The following is a 21313-nucleotide window of genomic DNA, read 5'->3' as shown; positions in this document are numbered from 1 at the left end:
AACTCCAGCTTTCAACTATGTCATTTTCTGTTAAGAGTCAAATATCAGCACAGAACTCTTCCTCAGGTAAGCATTGCATGCCAGGATCAAATCTCTGCTGAAATTTTAGCTTCTAAAGGCAAGTGTCTTTCAAATTTTAAAGCATTCCTGGTTGCTTTGAAAAATATTTTAATGGAACAAAGATTTTCAACTTTTATTCTGAAGACAGCTGGGATTTATATTGCTATAATCAGAGAAAAATTTCATCTCCTTACCTTATGTCTCCAGGCTTTCTTTTCAGGTTTGTTATGTAAGTATTTAGTAACATCAGTGCACTCAAAATTTATTTAACATAATCTTTAAAACCTGCAAGATTCTCTAATTCACATTGAAGAGCATGTTACAATCTTCATTTATAGTCACATTACTTTGCATTTGTTCATCAAATGAGATCCTCTTATGAAGAAATGTAATCGTATGGACTTTCTCCAACACCTTTCACCATTTCTATGTCACCTGAAACATTACTGAGACTATGGCTTTTGAAAACGTTCTTCCACTCCAATGAGTATTTCTGCATTAAAAACAGAATTCTATGACACACAAAATATAATAATAGTATGTTTCTTATTCTTTACATTTTACTCTTAATAATTCAATACCTTATCCAACTACTTCTGATTTATTTTTTAACCAGCTTTTCATCCATTTAATATGAGTTCCTTTAACTCTCTACTGTTCTATCAGAACAACTTTTGACATTAGAAGTGATACCATTAAAAAGTATAATTCTGCTATATACACACAGCTGTGGCACAAGCCAAATGGTAGCTGCAGTTTGCATGATGTTTCTGGGACTCTTTCATATTGATTTATTCATTTTTTCTAGAGCTGTCAATGGTTATTAGGGCAACAATTGATATGTGTTGCTTGATATAAGGAATTTGAACAATTCTTGCTTTTATCCATTTTAGAAGAACTGTATAAGATACTGCTTCAAGAGTATCTTGTGAGGAGGAGAAAGGCTCACCTTGTGTCAGCAGGTTTGAGTAAGGTCCAGCAGAGGACATGGCCTATTCTTCGGCTCTCATGTAGCAAAAGCCTGGAAGGTCTATAGTACACTTAATGGCTGCTGCTCCTGAGGACAATAAACTGGTGTTTGCACACTCGTTCTGTTGTCTGGTATTGGAAGAGTCACAGAAAGTAGATGAAGCCCTGTGGTAACCGAGACCAGCATCAGGCATGGTCCTCTCCGTTTCTGTCCTACCAGTTAGTGGTAGCAGTTAGATGATTACTGCTAGTCCCTTCATTTGCTCATTGTCTTTTCTCTTGGGGAAAAAAAAAATCTATTTATTTTAAAATAGCTATTTTAAAATAAGTGGCATGGGAATTATCCCATGAGAAAACAAACAAACAAACAAACAGGTCTACATATTTATTTTCAGAAAGAAGCATTTCTCATTCTCCTTATTTCCCCACCTCTACATCTGGGGACAAAACAGCTGCAGGCATTGTTACCATCTCGCTTAGTGTTTTAATTCTCTCCATTCAAGCTAGTTGTGAGCTACCTACGGGACACTCTTAATACTCTTCCATTAATCACACTCCAAGAATACCCAACAGCAGCCCAATACCTTTGTAGGCAGCCCAAAACCAGACTTTTCCACAATGGTGCCTCTCAACAGAATCTACTGTTTCTGAAGTCTGTGTTGGTGAACGGTCTCCTGCAACAACAGGGGAGTGGAGGGTAAGTCCAGGAACTGAGATAACCAAAGCAATCAACCAGATGGAGCAAAGAGCCCAGAGAGATCTCAAACTACCAATTCAAAGTCCTGTCAGCTCCCCCAGACCTTCCTACGGACTCACACAGAAAGAACAAGTACTTCTGTGTCTGTTCTAAGACCACCATATAATTACAGACAGGGCAGTTCATAATGGCCTGTCATCTCCTTCCATTTTATCCCTTACTGACTCTTTGCTGAGCAAGTCTCTGGGAATCTCTGACATGATACAACACCCAGAAGAAATGTCCACCCAGCACGCACTTTTCTTCCCAACCACATCATAAAAGGGCACAACCATCATTTGACATAAAAGCTTCCTTCCTCTTTCCCAGTCTATTATTTCCAATTTTCTGGTACCTATCTAATTATTGTGAGACAAGTAACATTCATAAACATCACAATCATTTTCCTTTTCTTTATTTCCCTTCTGAAGCCTTTGACGATCTCTGAATGAAGGTAATTTTTGCCAGGGCTTCCAGTCATCAATGGGACTTTTACCACACCATTCTGACTCCTATCAGCCCTCTCTGCGATATATGCTTTTATTGCATCAAGAAAACACTATGCAGACTTCCTGTTCGTTTACCGTCTGCTGAATGTCTTGTCTGTTTTTCTTAACGTCAAGAATGCTGAATTCATGAAAGAAAAAAATAAAATCCCACACCCCATGAATGCAGTTACTGAGTATTCCTAAAAAGTGCTGACATGCTCTTTTAACAGATATCTTTTAACTATCAAATATCTTCACACATTAAATTACTTCTATGCTTGTTTTCCTGTTAGTTTGGAGAAAACACTGCTTTGAAGTGTTTTAAAAGATGTGTGATTTCATTTGTCCCAGTAGCAAAAATGCAAAGCCTTACCTTTAAAGGATTAGGCCAGCTTTCTGAAAATTGTCTGGAGACTTTAGGGTTATTTGTGTTTATGGCAATTGTTCCTGTAAATATGTAACAACAACTAAGTATTTTCTACAGTGACTTTCACAACCAGAATCAATCAGGTAGCAGCACCAATACACAGCAGTACGTAGCAACACGAATACACAGCAGTACATACTCAACCATAAATTGATTTACAGGGTCATTAGTTTTCTCACTAAGTTTAAGGAGCAGCTCCTCTTAGTGATACCAGGAGATGCTTGACATTCAACAGTTTATAAAATAATAAGACTCAGAAACAAGACTGAATCTTTCAAAACAATCCTAGTGGCTAGTGGGAAATTGCATTTAAAGCTAAGCTAATACAAAAATTCAAGATTCCAGGGTGACCATGCTGAAATAGTAACACAAATAATCTAACTATGTAGAGTGTATTATAGAATTAAACTTGCAATGGCCTGGAATTACCATGGAATTTCTCCATATGTATGCGTATCTGAAAGAAACCTTCAGGATCAGAAAAGCAATTTTTTATGGCAACTTTTCATAGAATTACAGAATGTCTTGTGTTGGAAGGGACCTTAAAGATCATCCAGTTCCAACCTCCCTGCCATTGGCAGGGATGCCACTAGACCAGGTTGCTCAAAGCCCCATCCAACATGGCCTTGAACACCTCCAGGGATGGGGCATCTGCAGCTTCTCTGCACCACCCATTCCAGTGCCTCACCACTCTCTGAGTGAAGAATTTCCTCCTAACATCTATATCTAAATCTCCCCTCTTTTAGTTTAGAACCATTCCCCCTTGTCCTATTATTATCTGCCTGAGTAAAAAGTTTCTTACTATGCATAGCTACTATGAAATTCCTGTTTCAATTACTGATAATTTTCATGACAGACTTCCTTCTGATAAATATAAACTGTCACTGTTATATCAGCTCTGTGTTCTAAGACTTTTTTAAAGCCAAAGTCTTTAATTGATCTTTAAGTGTTCAACAAGATTAATGCAGCTTAATATCTGTTGTCACTACCCTCAGACTGCTACTTTTCAATGTTCTACCACCAAGTCTATGTACTTCAACTTGAAAGGTGAGTCTGCCTCCTGAACATCAAAGGCTGACACTTCAGAGCTTTTATGTTATCGCATGTGCTCCTCCTGACACAGCTGAATAAAGACATTGCACACAGAGCTCACCTGAAACAGCTTTGACACTGTAACTCTACTAATAATTTTTCTCTCTTGCTAGCCCAACTCCAGTATCTCTTCTCCGATTTTACAACTGCTTTTAGTATTTCTCCTTGAATTCAGGACTGGCCACTGCTCTCAGAGTGATACAATGGAAACTGTAGGACCATACCATTGACCTACATGCTCTCTTGCTGTCTTAACTCTTTGGCTGGTAACATCTCACAGCAGACAGGTAACTGGCAACATGTAGTCTGAATACTCAAGTGCCATTCCTGGCAATGTAAATATATTTTTGAGAAAATACAAACGTCTCTTTCTTCAGGACTGAGTTGATTCAGAACTTGAATGGATTTTCCAAACAGGTTTGCACCATAAATAATTTTTAAGATATGGGGTCCTTCAGATGACATCTTTCTCACAACTGACAAAGTGCCAAGATATTGGGCAAATAGACAAAGGAGTATAGTATCCCCAACATTAGCCTTCTCCTGTTTTCTGGATAAGTACAGGCACTTCATTAAAATCTTCATGGTAGCTTCTGTGAAAAGAATTATAGAACACATATTTTCTGTTTAAATTTTCCTCTAAAATTTCAAGCTTAAAATAGGACCACATAACAAACTCTATATTCAGTTCAATCTCATCTCAACATGGAAGGTGGAGTCTTCATATGGTTATGGGTTTCTTCCACAACTGCTTTTGTTCTGGGATCTTGTTGTTTGCCATTGTCCACCTTCAGCTTTCTCCAACTTCCTAGTGCTTTATTCTGTGTTTAGATAACATCTTTATAGCTTGTGTTTTCTTTTCAAGAGCATGTATCTCCTTTACCTCAGTCACATTCACTAAAAGATTTTGGATAATTCTGTAGGCATTAATAACACTAAGATTTAGCTGTGCAAACAGTAAGACAGTCTATGTGAGCATGCATTGTATATTAGAGTAGCACCAAGGTAGAAAAGTTAATGTAAAAAGCTAGAAAAATAGAGTTTAAGTCCTACCTTGATTATTATGTTACTGAATGTACAAATCACTTTTTCTTCCTGTGCATCAGGTTCTCTAGTGGTAATATAGGGGCAAAATATTTTCCAGTTTGTAAAGCCTGCACAAGCTTTATGAAAGGCATTGTAGAAAGAACTTTAAGACTATCTAAGTGTCTCAGATTTAATAAAGAGAAAACAAGAGCTGCTAGAATAAAGAACATCATTATTTTCTTATTTAACATTTATTTTATGAAAAGAATCCTTTATCAAGAACCAACTCACTAATATGTTAGATGCTGTGCAAACACAGCTTTGGGCACAAAGACTCCATAACATATATATAAGACAAGGGACAATAGGTGAAAAAAGTGAAAAAAAATGGACATTTCAAAAAAATGAATTTTCTATTTCCTGGCTAGAAATAGAAGTGATTCCTGGATGAAGTAGAAATGGAATTTTACTGATCAGGATTAACAAGAACGGTCCTCCTATAGCAGTAATGTTTTTTTTCAAGGTTTCCTGTGAGTAACAGTAGAGGGCAATTTTAAGGAAGATAATGAAGCAGCTTTGTGGATATATTTATAACAATTCCTCAATGTACAAGGGACATCATGGGTCAAGGCATAAGGGTACCTTTTGAAAACTTAACAAGGGGGCGGTGAAGGCTGTTGCCACAATATGGTTGACACTGATGAAAGAGAAGCCTCTTGTTTGTGCAGAATGCTTTTGCTACAAGGAGAGTATGATTTTGTTTGGGACTCTATTTTCTGTCACAAAACAGAAAGTTTCCGCTTGAGAAAATCTATCTCCCTGCTGTGTGTCAGTCCTATTTCCACAAATAAACAAGAACATTTCTTAACCCAGTTAAATGTTCCTGCTATGAGACTACGTGTTTGTAACAGCATGTACTGCATGTTACCAGTTCATCAAAAAATATGCCCATCATCTATGTGAGTCATTTTTGGAGAGCAAGATCTTTTTTCACCTTAAAATACAGCCCAGGATTATACTATTTTCAAATTTTTAGCTTCCCATTTCTGCTACTTATTAAGGCAATGCTGGCTCCCTTCTATGAGACTCCTTCCTCCACCCCCTGCACAAGCAAAAAAAAAAAAAAAGCGCAAAATAAATAAATAATAATAATAATAATAAGCCACAAGCATAATTCTCCTGAGATTGCAATTTAAAAGGTAAAATGTACACAGTGCCCCTTTAGAGCCCCCCTTTCCACAGCAAATGGAGTGGATAGTGCTTAGACAATATTGCTGTTATCAATTAGCACTTTGACAATTAGCCAAGCAGAGGAACTGAGCCTCCTGCAGCAGGCAATGCAGAACTTTCAATTACATCTTTCTATTTCCCACAGCTCAGCACTAGATTAATAATACATTTAGGGAACTCTGGTGGCAGGCTGATAGAAATGAAGAGATGGATTAACTGTAGTAATAAGAGCAGAAAGGAGAAATTCAGGTGAACAGTAAAGGGGCCTTATATATAAGCCATATTCCCTGTGAGACAACATTAAGGTACAGTTGGCCTTTATCAAACTAGAATACACTGAATCATATTTACAAATCTGTTTCACAAAGTCTTATAGCTACACTTTTAGAGGATCCATGTAGCTCACAAATTCCTCTTGCTATGTACACAACTTATGCACCCATTTTCCTAATCTAGCACACACTTAGTTCTCTGAGTCCTCTTTCCCACAACCTCATTCTCTGCTGCTATGGTAGAGCCAACTTTGGTCCCTGAGCCTTGAAGACTGTTAGCCTTCAAGATTTTATGGCTTTATATATAAGACATAAATGATTTGTTGGTAAAAGGGCACCACTGAATTGTTGCTTTTAGATATTCAGTTTATGTACTATATGGCAATTCATACAAAATCTTCTCTTCTTTCAGATAAGAAACTTCTGAAGTCCCACAGAAAAAAAACTACCAAACTACCTAGAATTGGCCAATCTTACCACAACACATCTGAGTTTGTCACAGTGTATCTCCTGGCACTGCTGACAGCCGTTTCACTGTATCTGCACCCATGAAAAGCAAAGTGGGGGATGGAGAAGTAAGCTCAGAAAAAAGTTCTCAGAACTTGTGAAAAAAGTTACAGTGTGCTTACTAAATTTTCCCTGTAATGGTAATTTGTATAGGCAAGAAAGATATTTAGGAAGGGACAGCTGTGTGTTATGAAAGGCTCTTTTTCTTAAAGGTACTTGAGGAGAATAACTGCTCAAGAACTAAAAAAAGAAAATAAAAGGAAATCCTTTGGTGTTTTGGGTGGGGAAGAATAATAACTGTTACATATATTTACTCTCCCATCCTCTCCATATCTCAAAATGTCTAGGTTTGCTGTGTTTTTATGATTTTTATGGACGTAAACATGACAATGTATTTCCTTTCATCTGTTATCTTGTAATCAGTCAGTGACACCTTCAGTGTGGAATGGATCTGAGTTTTCAGCTACAAGAAACACTTTATACCTACTTAGATATTTATTTCTCTACCATGGTTGCTGTTAAGCATCTGGGGAAGAGAAGAGCAGACCAAAAGGAGCGACATGACTTTTTTGTATGTGCTAAATTTATATGTCTCACAGAGGCATTTGCAGTCACTTTTTTTTTTTTCAAAATAATTAATATTAGGTTTAAAATATGATCTAGGTTAGGACTGAAATGTTGATGTCTAAGTCTATATTAACCTCTTTACATAAATCTGGAGCTGATCACTCTTCCTGCAACTCTTATATTTATTTGTGAAGTATGGATGTTTCTTCCATCCTCAACTTGTTGTCCTTGTCCGAATAATCTCTATGACACTGGGAGAAAAGAGAGACTTTACTTATTCTTCTGTGATGCATAGTTCCACTAACTGTTGTGTATCTTGACATCACTTCAATACAGCTAATTAATAGTGAATTCATACCTTTGATTTTACATGGTTGATCCTCTTCCACAAAGAACAGTTTCCATTCAGGTAACCACAATTGGTTAGATGAAGTAGCTTCCCATGTTTGCCTTGTGTAAAACGTGAAGGAATAGATGGTGCATGTGAATTTGAAACAAAGTTTAATTTGGGGGAAGGGGGGAAAAAAAAAAAGGAAGGGAAGGGAAGGAGGAAGAAAGAGAGAAAAGAGAGAAAAGAGAGAAAGAGGAGAGGGGAGGGGGAGGGGAAGGGGAAGGGACTGTTTGTTCTGCTGTCTCTGCTATCTTCACAGCTACCTACTTCAGCTACAAGACACAAGACAGAAATGTGCTACTGCGTAACCTTGTCAATTCAATTTTTCATATGCTGTGCATGTGTTCTGTAACTCAACACCATTCTTTCTCCTCAGTCTTCTGCCATGGACATTAGTTTGTAGCAAATTCCTGTATGAAAAATTTGAAACATAATGGAAAAAAAAAAAAGTAAAAAGGGTTCACTAAGAAGAAAAGTAGGCCCTGTTTTCCTTTTTTTTTTGAAGGCAATTTTGGATCGCTAAAAAGAAAATGACTGAAAACTGTAGGCTTTAAATCATTCTAATATCCATGACTAGACCCTGGGCCCCTTACATGGGTCTCCAGCTCCGACCTCGGGTCTTTGCACATAGTACCCTCCAGAATATCCTCAGTGCTCTCCTAAAATTGCATGAGAAGCATGGCTGCCTGTTCCACTTCCACTGACCCACTTGGGAAAACCTGTCCTTCCTCGCAGTGTTGTATGTAACTTTGTCAGCCTCTTCCTCTATTATGTATGTCCAGCAGTTTCTCAAGGTCTGCTCAGGTAGCTAAGCCAGGGGCATTTTTTTATAGCTGACATTACGTTTCCAAACGCTTTCCTAAGAGTTATTTTAAACATTATGTAAAAGTAACCCTGTACCACTTTAAAAGTATTCTGTACACTGACAGGAAGAAATTACTGTGCTTTTCCACAGAGGAATTTTGGTCAGGGTTTGGCAATTTGATGTTTTATGCTTTACATTTTGTGAGGCAGACAGCTTAGTACCACAAATCTGGAAATAATTTTACTATAACATGCAATATATTTGCTTCCCTTCATCAGTAATATTCAACAGCATATTCACTTATATTCCCTGTCATCTTTGATCTGTTTTAAATATGACCAAGGTTACTGAACTCCTTCAACTGCTTATTGTGGGAGCCATCTGGTATCTGGGCATAAGGAAAGAGAAAACATACATAGGGACATATGAAGCCTGCAGCAGCATGCACAGCTTCCAGTGACAGCCAACTTGCTTCCCCTCAGTGGAGCCAAGGCAAGACAAGACTTGATTAAGAAGGACATATAGTCTGTATGATATTTGGTGTGAAAACACACCTTTAACTCTGCATAACTTTACACTGTTTGCAAGTTGAATTTAGCAGTCTATAAAAACAAAATTGTTAAGTGAGAAAATCAAATGTCTGAACACAAAGGTAGAGCCACCAACTAAAAAGGTTACTTCTCTCACAGAAGAGTGTTGAAGCTACAAAATCACTGCAGTTAATTATGGATTTAAATAGTGCTGGAGTAGCTTGGATCAAAATCTCTTATATGCCAACTGAACTGGGAAATTTGCAAGTCGGTTTTAAAATCCTCCTCATTCTGTAAACACTACATATGGTAAAGAGGAAATAAGTGACCTAGTCAAGTGAAAGTTTGCCCTCTGGCTCTGGTCTGTGCACTCAGCTGGCTGAGTCAGACTGGCTGCAGGGAATTATCTGCCTTTTTTCAAATGGTTCAGACGTGCAACTCAGAATCTGTTTAAGAAGGAAGCTGAATTTAATTCTCTGCAGCCCATTATTGTTCAGGATAATTACTACAACGGAATAATACCTGTGGGAGAAATGTCTATTTTTCTCTAGGTATGCAGTTACTGTTATACATTGCACAAAAAAAGATGGAAAATGCTGTAAAAAGACCATATCATGAAACCTTAACTGTAAGTCATTCCAATTTAAAGAACATCAAGCATAATTAAGCATAATCCCTTTGATAATTTTAATTGATACACATTTTTGTAATAACAAATATTTGTTTTTAGCTGAAGAGCCTATTTTGTCTGTTGATAATGTTCAAGGCCATTGCAAATTTGATTATCCAACAGGTAGAACAGAAAATGCATTTACAATTTCCCAGCTTTCTTTGGCCATAAGGAAAAATCAAAGAAAAAAAAAGTCTTTGTTTTTGTTTAGCTGAAAGCAAAGCAAATCTCCCTGGACATTTAGATAAACAATAGACATTTCTTGCATTATTATTTTTGTCTATGTACAAACTGCTCTATAAGCACTACAAACTGCTTTCTTTTCTTTTAAATATGTCAACTAAGTGAACATGAAATAATTTAGTGGGATTAGGTCTTCTTTTTAAGTGTGGATGTTTACTTAATGTTGATACTGAAGATCAGAATTTCTCTGTATGGGAACTGCAGAATTGTGAAAGAAAAAGGGATCTCAAAGAAAGAGCCTAGTCATGGTTAGTAACACAGTTCACGAATGAATGCTAATGAAGTGTACAAAGGCTTCAGGTAAATATGAAGGCAGACAGGAAAGATGATCAGAGATCCTTCTGTAAGGCATATACACAAAAGACAATGGCAATTTTTGTACCTGGGAGCTCAAGCATATAAGAAATCTAAAAAGTAATTTGGAGCTAACTTTGCTCCAAGTGGAAAATGAACTACTTGTTCTCCCTGATTTTCTGTCAATATAGAGTAAACAGAAGAGACAGAATGACCTGATATACTACCTATTTAAGCCCTTATTGAAAAATTTCACATCTTACTTTCATTAAATTCTTTCTCCTGCTTTCTAGCACATGCACAGACACACATAGGTAGGGTAGGCCATTTTATCTAATTGTACCCAGCGAGATGACAGTGTGGTAATGATTTTACTACAAGTGATGCTGGTACCAGAAATTTTGAGACAGAAAAAGCTGTCTGACGTAGCTCCATTTATAGCTCCAAAATTCAGCCTCCAACCCCTTTCCATGGCAAGATCTAGCTAGTTCTAGCTTGTCTCCCTCAGCACTGCAGAATTCATTGAGGAGTTGAGAGACGTTGAGAAGTCCAGAGTTCAGCATATCCCCCAAATAACCATTGTACTATTTGACTTATCCAACATGCTGGAAAGAAAGTAAGAGAGGATACTGTTTGTATTGTTTTTAAATACTCTTAAGTGATTGGTGATGGATGCCACATGAGAAGATAAATAGAAAACACCTGGAAAGAGCAAGAGGTAAAAATCAGCAATACATTACTGATTGGAGGTAAAACAACTGGAAGGTAGATCAAAACACATAATATCAGAGGTAAATAAATCTGGTTGATTTTCAGAGGAATGAAAAATTTGACACTGTGTCAGATGTGTGTGGAGAAAGTAGAACGCTAGACTAGAGAAGAAGGTAAACCTCAGCAAATTTGTTTGTATTGGTTGTAACTCTGGTTTTCACCTCCAGTTGAGGAGAAACCAGAGGGTTACTTCCAAAGGCAGATCTGTTTGTCCTTGAAATTTCATCTATCTCAGAACAAACCTTCAATCTTATAAGTAGAAAATCTTATCTCTTACTGCATTTTGTATGAATGTAATGTACAGACACACAGCTGTCTCTAGGTATAGGCAGGAGAGGCTGTTTTCTCTAAGCAATAAGATACATTATCTGTATCTCAAATAATAGAAGCAATGTTCATCCAGGATTGACATCTAACAGGTTTCTACACCTTATGTAGAAGGTTATGTTTCTACATACATTTCTTCTTTCTTATGTTTCTACACCTTATGTAGAACATTAATCAAAGAGGAAGACAGGTATGAGTGTTCATCTGCTTATTTATTAGTAATTTCCATCAATATGGAAATATCAATTTCCATCTTTTCCTCAAGAAACTGGCTGCTCACGGCTTGGACTGGTGTACGCTTCGTTGGGTTAAAAACTGGCTGGATAGCCGGGCCCAAAGAGTTGTGGTGAATGGAGTCAAATCCAGTTGGAGGCCGGTTACTAGTGGAGTCCCCCAGGGCTCAGTGCTGGGGCCGGTCCTCTTTAATATCTTTATCGATGACCTGGATGAGGGGATTGAGTGCACCCTCAGTAAGTTTGCAGATGACACCAAGTTAGGTGCGTGTGTCAATCTGCTCAAGGGAAGGAAGGCTCTGCAGGAGGATCTGGATAGGCTGGACCGATGGGCTGAGGTCAACTGTATGAAGTTCAACAAGGCCAAGTGCCGGGTCCTGCATCTGGGGCACAACAACCCCAAGCAGAGCTACAGGCTGGGAGATGAGTGGTTGGAAAGCTGCCTGGCAGAGAAGGACCTGGGAGTACTGGTTGATAGGCAGCTGAATATGAGCCAGCAGTGTGCTCAGGTGGCCAAGAAGGCCAACAGCATCCTGGCTTGTATAAGAAGCAGTGTGGCCAGCAGGTCTAGGGAAGTGATTGTCCCCCCTGTACTCGGCTCTGGTGAGGCCGCACCTTGAGTACTGTGTTCGGTTTTGGGCCCCTTGCTACAAGAAGGACATGGAGGTGCTCGAGAGAGTCCAGAGAAGGGCAACGAAGCTGGTGAGGGGTCTGGAGAACAAGTCTTACGAGGAGCAGCTGAGGGAGCTGGGGTTGTTTAGCCTGGAGAAGAGGAGGCTCAGGGGAGACCTCATCACTCTCTATAGGTACCTTAAAGGAGGTTGTAGTGAGGTAGGGGTTGGTCTATTCTTCCACATGCCTGGTGACAGGATGAGGGGGAATGGGCTAAAGCTGTGCCAGGGGAGATTTAGGTTGGATATTAGGAAGAACTTCTTTACTGAAAGGGTTGTTAGGCATTGGAATGGTCTGCCCAGGGAGGTGGTTGAGTCACCATCCCTGGAGGTCTTTAAGAGACGTTTAGATGTTGAGCTTAGTGATATGGTTTAGAGGAGGACTTGTTAGTGTTAGGTCAGAGATTGGACTAGGTGATCTTGGAGGTCTCTTCCAACCTAGATGATTCTGTGGTTCTGTATAATGGTTTTATGTTTCATTTGGCTTATCTCTGTTCTTTTAAAAAGCAGAGAGACAAAGCTGAGTTTCTGCTTTCCATTAGCCAGAGTGGATTGCTGTACTATTTCTCAACATCCTTCATGGTTACATATCTTGCACTGAAAGCATTTGAAGAACATTCACATCCACAGTGATTAGGCTGTCCTTGACTGTGAAGAGAAGTATTTTATGTGCTCTATACAGGTGCAATGGCTTAGACACAAACCAAGAAAAAAAAAAAAATACTTTCAGGCAGCACTATACTATTAAAATGCTCTCGTGGTTACACCTCCTTATACTCAACAGCCTTTTAAACATCTTAGACTATGAGGTCGTATAGCAGGAAAATATGGCCACCATATTTTAAGAAGTATAACAGTGACATCTAGTGTAATCAAACTGCATGGCAAGGCTCAGAAATTTCTTCAGTAATATATTTTCATTTCCTCTAATACTGAGGCAAAAGTCATTGCCTGGTACTTTTCTATAAACTAAGTTTACTAAATTACCTTTAATGTTAGATGTTAATCATACTGACATAAAAGTTTCTTATGTGTTTTATTAAACCTGTATATATAACACAAAAGTCTGAACAATGTAATTGTTTCTGAATTCTTTCGTTTCACATGCAATCATTGCAAGGTTCTCCCATGAAAGATGTAACTTTCTGATCAATATTTTTAGAATAAAAGACATTTCAGAATACTAAGACTTCAGTGCTGGTGGAACAAAGTAAGCAAAATAATTACCTAAGGAAAAGTAAAAGTTTCAAATATAAGGGCTGTACTAACTCATCTATGTAGCCATTCTTTTAAAGACTTGTCTGGTATTACTCACTGTATCTGAGGAAGCTGATTTTTATAATTCACAAAATCTTTTTTAACAAAGACAAAAGCAAATTTCACATATTCTAGCAGGAATGTCATCAGAACAAACAATGAAAAACTATGGTAACAGGAGAAAGAAAAGAAAAAAAGAGAGAGAAATTGCATGCTGAACATGCACCCTGTATAGTCCAGAGCAAAAATCCAGAACAGAGATAGAAATCATTGACCACCTACACTGAATGATTATAGAAAGAAATATGGTGCATGTCTGTCCCACGTGTGGTCAAATAGGCAGCATACCTGCTCCACAGGCTATATTTTGATCAAATAGGTAATGGGTTTTTAATCTTGTGGGGCTGGGGGCATGTCAAGCTTGAGAATAACAAGAATATGGTATACTACACCTTGACTGAGAACATCAACATAGTGTGTAACACCTGTTGAGAAAGGCTGTTCTCAAGGTGGGGAGGTGTGGGGGCACATGAAGTCAGGCAGATATGAGCTGCTTGTAACTGTAGAGAAAGAGAAAAGTGTGACTCATAAAGAAGGGGAAGGCAGGAGAAGAGAAGGGAAAGGAGTCTGGGCTGAGGATAATTGTCAATACAACTGATATGCCAGAGAAAGTTTGCTCAGTCTTATGAGAGCATTAAACTGTTTCACTTATTCTTGGGTTCATGTCAAGTCATCGTAATTGAGTTTAGTATCAGGCTCAGAACTGACTGCTTTCCTCTGTGTGGTTAAGAAAAAATCTTACAAGTTATACTTCATCCAAATAACAGGATTAAGAGTAAAAATCTTACCGCATTTCAAACACAGAGCCTTTTATAGAAGGAGGGAATCAAAATATCATGCCTGGAAATGAAGACAAAAGCTTATCTGGAGATGGCTCAGCAAAGAGAAAATAGGAAATAAGAAACCCAGAAAATAAAAAGAGTAACAAACACAAGCCATCTCAAGAGGGTAAGAAAAATGAGAGAACGATAAATGTAATCTGACAGGGGAAAAATGCAGCAAACTAAATGGCAAACTTAATAACGGGAAAAAAAAAATAGGGGAAACAAAATTAAATAAAGTGTGCTAATTCCAATTATTTTGCACCAAAAATATAACCTTTAAATGATCATTCTTTATTGTTTATGATCACTTCAAGCTGCACAAGGGGGTCAAGAAAAAGTTAGGTGTATCTAAATTCTAGGCCTGCAGAGATTTCAAGAGGACCTCCCACCAAGCACTGTGATAGCTAACACTGTGCTGGTGGGTTCTGAGCCTAAATTGACAACATTTGTGTAGATGTATTTAGCCACCCTAGAATAAGAAAAGCAGAGAATAACAAGACTTTCTTATTAATTGCTGTGAATATGAGGGGGAAGAGCAGAACTGACTTGTTGCTGCGATAAAATCCTACTGGAGCAGATGATTAAATGTTCTGATGACATTTGTTCAGTTCCTATTGACTAAATATCTGCAGAGAAAGAAAAAAATGGAAATAAAAAATAAAAAATAAAAAAAAAATAAAAAAAAAGAAAGACAGAAAAGAAAACCCTGAACCCCTAACCCATTAAACATCTGGCCAGTTCTAACAATACTAAAATATTATTGACACAAAGTAAATTTTCCCTGAATTTTCAGAGGCAAGACCATGTGTACCTTGGTAATAGAGACAAGGCACTTCAGTTTTACTTGAGATGAGCTGTGGTTGAAGGTATAAAATAGACCTTGTGTTGTTACACAGAAGTAAATACCATAGCTGCTTTTCCTCATTTGTGATTTTACAGTATGTTTGTCACTTCATACTGCAGCCACTTTGTTAGGGAAGACAGTCCTATCCAAGGTGCTTTAAGCATGCTGGAAAGACTTGCATTTGGTTGCAGTCTCTCAGGCTGTCTTCTACTGTTGGTTTTGATTGCTGACGATCGTTTTGGATTCTCATGGCTCAAAGGAAGGAGAGGACAGCCTATCTATTTAGATAGAGGAAATTAAGTCTGATCTATTTCTTTCAAAGAATTTCCTGATGGAAAATATGAATATGTACTGCATTGCATATGCACAGTAAAATCCAAATCCTTCAGGATACATTGCAAGAGTGAATTCATTGTGCAATGTGTGCACAGTAACTCCAACATTTCCCAGAAAAATGGCACACACTCTCTGCACATGTGTGCAAGGAAACTTACTAGACTTTCCAGACTCACAGTCACTCTGTCAGAGTTACCATACAGTAACTACACCTGGTCTGACATATGATCTGGATTGCTGGTAAAGGGTATGCAGTTTTGAATGGTGTTACATTTTTCAGAAGTATACTGCACTATTCTGGGGTAAAGTTACTCAAATATGATAAGCGAGATCAGAGGGTTTGATGTACATCTCATCTGTCAGTCTTTCTGATCACCTTATAACTTACAGCAAAGCAGCCTGTATGACCACCTTATAACTTACAGCAAAGCGGCCTGTAAGACCTGTACGTAAACTGCTGGGACTCTCCAAGGAACAAAGGAGCCAGGCTTCCTCCTTCTGAGCTAGTCACAAGCAAGAATTCAGCACTCTCCTTCTAGGGGTCAACCTTCTAGGGGTCAGCCGGAGGAATACAGCAAAAACAGAGGACCCCAAAGGATAAAAAAGAAGTTATTCAAAGACATGAGGAGCTGAAAAGATCAGAAATGCTTAATTTAGAGAGGAAATTAATAAGGGGGATCAGAAAAGTATATCAATAATGCAAGCAAAGAGGAAACAGATAGTTCAATCCATCATCTCAGAGTACAAAAGGGCTGTTACAAAATACAAGCACATATTAACCAAAGCAGCCTTTTAAAGTCCCAGCTAAATACAATCAAGCAGATACTTTGACTGAAAGAATCATATTACCATGCTGACAAGTTTGCCACTCAAGTTATTAAAATCCTGTGTCCCAAGCCAAACCAAAACCAGATCTCACATTTTCAATGGAGCAAGAAGTAGTAAATCATAGGGCAGTTACAAGAAGCCCATGACAAGTGTTCACTCTGTGGAAGGCAGGTTCTGCCCACACATGGTTGCCAGCTGGGCAGGAACTTCTCTCCCCAGTCAGAACCTTACTCCTTAGAAGAAATTTCAAATTAAATCCTGAGTGTCCTCTCCCTGAATTCACCACCACAGCTGCCTTTCCCTGCTCGTTACTCATTAATGCTGCTCTCAGCAGGAAGGAAGAAACCTTGCATGGGCCCCTCCATTTTTACTGTGTCTGAAGCTTTCACTTTTTCACTTTCATAGTTGATTGTTTAAAGCTTTTGCTTTTGAGTCCCGCTGTGCCTGAAATTCTTATAAGTTTTAAAAGGTAGACTGTCCAAATATCATGGTATTTCTTAATGGTTAAGGCTACGTGTTCGACTGTCTTAAAAACAGTCAAATGTGACTGTCAAAAACAGTCACGCTGCTCCTCATGTCATCCTTTCTCAGTCTCTAACACAGTCCTACAAGGCAGCTACAGTCTTATCACTCCAATTCTACAATCTTACTACATCTAGTTTGACTTCAGCCATCTTTGCAAGATCTCTCAGCTCTCTGCCTGGCACAGACCTATTCTCTTCATCTTCATGTCCTGCAAGAGTTACAACCTCCACGAATCCTGTCTTAATCTCAAGTTGGAGCCAAGAGCAAGTAGTTATATTCAGACTCCTCCTTCATTATCCTGGTTTTATTGGTATCTGCATGGGTTGCTCACCTTCTAATTCAAATGAAACGTTCTCCTTATATCCCCAGAAAAGATCTTAAGAGCTGCTATTTCCTTTGCCTACACTTATTTATGTCTATTTTCTTTACTTCTTGTATACCTCTCATCCTCTCGTAACTTCATTTATCTTCCATCATTGACTAGTCTTTCTCTTCTCAGATACTGACTGCCCTCTTTACATCCAGTCTATACTTAATAAAAAGTAGTTGTTTCATTATGCCTTCAAAGATTTGTGAAAAAAAATGCACTCCCAAGGCTTCCTGTGGTGTGAAGTTACAGGACCTCACTGAGAGTCTGTTGTGGTTTAACCCGGCTGGCAGCTAAACACCACACAGCCGTTCGCTCACCCTCCCCCCTCCCTCTCTGGGATGGGGGAGAGAAACGGGAAAGTGAAGCCTGTGAGTTGAGATAAAGACAGTTTATTAAGACAGGAAAAATAATAATAACAATAATAATAATAATAGTGATAATGGTAATAGTATTAACAATAATAATGTGTAAGAAAACAAGTGATGCACAATGCAATTGCTCACCACCCGCTGACCGATGCCCAGCCTACCCCCGAGCAGCCGGCCCCCCCACCCCGGCCAGCCACCCCTATATATTGTTTAGCATGACGTCAGATGGTATGGAATACCCCTTTGGCCAGTTTGGGTCAGCTGTCCTGGGTCTGTCCCCTCCCAGCTCCTGCTGCACCCCCAGCCTGCTCGCTGGCAGGACAGAGCGAGAAGCCGAAAAGTCCTTGGCCTGGTGTAAATACTGCTCTGCAACAATTAAAACATCAGCATGTTATCAGCGCTCTTCTCATCCTAATCCAAAACATAGCACCCTACCAGCTACTATGAGCTACTTAACTCTGTCCTAACTGGAACCAGGACAGAGTCACTGCATTTGCAGTGATATGACAGAAATTTGTCAAGGTACAATCATAAAAAATATAAGAACACAGTTTAAAGGTTAGTTTAAGACCTCAGTGGAAGTTTATATGAAAAAAGCATTGAAGTTGTATATGCACCTCAATGCCAAACCATGCACACTCATGTGTTCACATAACATTCATTTGTGACTTTACACTGACAGTAGGGCTACAGATTTAACACTTTTGCTCCAGCAACTATAGCTCTACTATCAGAAATTAAACAGTACTTATAAATAATAAGGATTATATGAAACAGAGTTGAGCAACCTTATTCAACAGTTACCACAAACACATTAATCATTTTATTACTTTAGATTTATGCTAATTTCCCTTTTGATAGCAAAATAGTTTGAACATTTTCTTAAATTATTTTTCTCTCTTTGTGATTCAGTTGTTGCATTTGAAACAATATCAAAGAACAGAGATTTTTAAAGATGCTCTTTTTTTTTTTTTTCTCCCTGAAGTCTTATTTCTAAATGACTGATAAAAGCTTATCGGCAATTATCATTTTAACTGATGTTATGTGTTCATGCTTGCAGTATTCAGGAGTTAAGATGTGTATACAGAAAGCCTAAAAAGAATGATTGTGGGGACAAACATAGGTGATGGGGTAATATGAATAATGCCTCTGGTAACCAATAATTCTGACACGCATGGTTGTACGTCCCATTCTCATCTAACCATAAGAAACTTGAGTACATCTCATTTCACTTAATGAGAACAGATGGATGCAGTACTGTTATGCATCATCTACAACAAGTAATTGTATTGCCATCTTATTGACATAAAATCTGCATCAATATTTTTTTAGTATGCACGTATTTTACAAAAATGCCCAGAAGCTGTAGCAGTGGCATATTAAGAGCTACTACAGGGAAAGATCTGACATTCCCACCTGCTCCATCTTTTACACTTGTTCTCAATCTCACTAAGCCTTTGGGCTGTCTTCCTGAAGTCCTGCAGAATAAACAAAAGTTTCAGTGTGGCAAAGCTGAGAACAAGCTTGGGTGCCTTAGTAATTTGCCGTGTTCCATTTGTTTTTAAATCAAATCAGGAAGGTCACTACTGACATGAATAATGTGAACAAACCTTCACTTCCCAAACAAACAAAGAGCAACAAAGCCCAGAAAGAATAAAAATTTGAATCCATTTGTTAATATACTGTTTAGCTCGGTATTCACAGAAGTAACACTTGTATAAGGGGGCTTTCTGTTTCATTAAATAGTCTGTGTTTACTGGATTTTATTGTAAAATGATCTAAAGTAAGCATGGTCATTAAAAAAAAAAAAAAAAAAAAAAAAACACTGTGAAACACAGGATCAAAGCTTTGCTCTAATAAAGTCAAAGAAAAAGAAAGCAGTTGTCTTTAACATAGCCAGGGATTCAATCTTGAGTCCTACACAGCATCGCAAGTCATGGGTGTTGCAAAGGGCTAAAATGGAGGATCTAAACTGCACCTACTGCAGGCTGCTAAAATTATGGAATGACCTGATGTCCTCTTCCTTTCCTTGAAAAGTAAAACACCACTTTTGTTTTTCCCTGCTTCTCTTCACAACCAGCTATTTATGCTCATCTGGCCAAGAAGAACAGAGAGAGGGTGTAATTGCTGCCACTGCCCACTTAGACCTGCCGAAGGATGGCTGGCTACCTTTAATTACTAACAGAACCACAATTCTTCAAGAAAAGAGTGTATGACACACATGTCACAGTTGTTCACTTCTCTTCTACAAATAAATTTTGTTTCTTGCCAAAGGAGAGTGCACTAGGGCAGATGTGCCCAAGAGAAAGTCATCCTTAAAAAACCCTTCCAAATAAAATAATGATGAAAGAATAGATCATGAAGTGGTAAATCTTTCCAGAGAACAACTGAACAGTAAATAAGTGTTGGGCCACACAAGGGAAACATAATAGTCACACACACAGTGTAAGCACACTCTGTTCTTTGCACTGACTAGGAAGGGATCTCTAATCATGATAATTACATGCTTTAACAAAAAGCATATGCAAGTGGAGGGGGGAAAGTGGTAATTCAGTATAATTGAATCAAATGTCAAGTCTGATTCCTTCCTACTTCCCACTGCACTTTTCTACTACAACCTTAATAGCATTCTTCTGATATATGCGCTTGTACATACGTACATTATAAACTTGCAGAGAATATCTTAATAAAAGTTAGAATTATCTGGATGGTTTAGAAAATGATGTTAAATTTTTTATTACCTCTCCATCTCAAAAATCAGGTTCAGATCATGTTTCAGATATTTAGACAAGCATACAGCCAACCAATAACAAAACTGATAAGTTATCAATGCAGGAGTTACTTTACTACAGGTGCTACACTGAATTTACTATATTGAATTTTCTGAAGAGCATATATTATCACTCCTGTCTTTTCATCTGAAATTTGTATGTGAATGGAGGAAACTTTTAACAGGCTTATACATGATTTACATACTAAGGGTATGGATACACTTAGATGATCATTTATGGTGTAAAATGTACATTATAAAAACACTGTGAGCAAATTATAAAATCACTGTGTGTGAGCTGATGCTCCACACAGAAGAGTCAAATGGCTCTAAAATATCTATGAAAAATAAATTGATGACACCCCTTTTTAATCCTGCCATATATTATTTGTCATGGCAATATGCACAGAAAACACAGATGCTCCTTCTGTATCAAATAAAGAACCATAACAAAACGGACTTTTTTTTTTTTTAATAAAGGATTAAAATTATTTTGTGGATACTCTTACTTTTGGAATAGTAAGAATCCAGTTTAAATTATTTTATTTCCATGCTTAACTACTACAACACACATTTTGGAGAACACTTCTGAATCACTGGTACAGGTTTCACTGGTGCATAGCTCAGACCATACACTGCTCAAATAAGTGTTGACCAAAGGGGACTCCATAGAGCTGTTTACGCAAGATTAAAGTGCTAACAAGGCCAGGAAAGTGTTTAAAGATACACAGTCCTATCCAAAGTAAGTAATGGAGACAAATTTATTAAGCACCTGATGGTCCAAGCTAAATAATACAGGTGGAATGTGAACATGCAGATCAG

This window comes from Anser cygnoides, chromosome 4, assembly GCF_040182565.1.
Source record: "Anser cygnoides isolate HZ-2024a breed goose chromosome 4, Taihu_goose_T2T_genome, whole genome shotgun sequence".
NCBI lineage: Eukaryota > Metazoa > Chordata > Aves > Anseriformes > Anatidae > Anser > Anser cygnoides.
The sequence above is the reverse complement of the archived record's forward strand: the minus strand, read 5'-3'. Positions refer to the sequence as shown.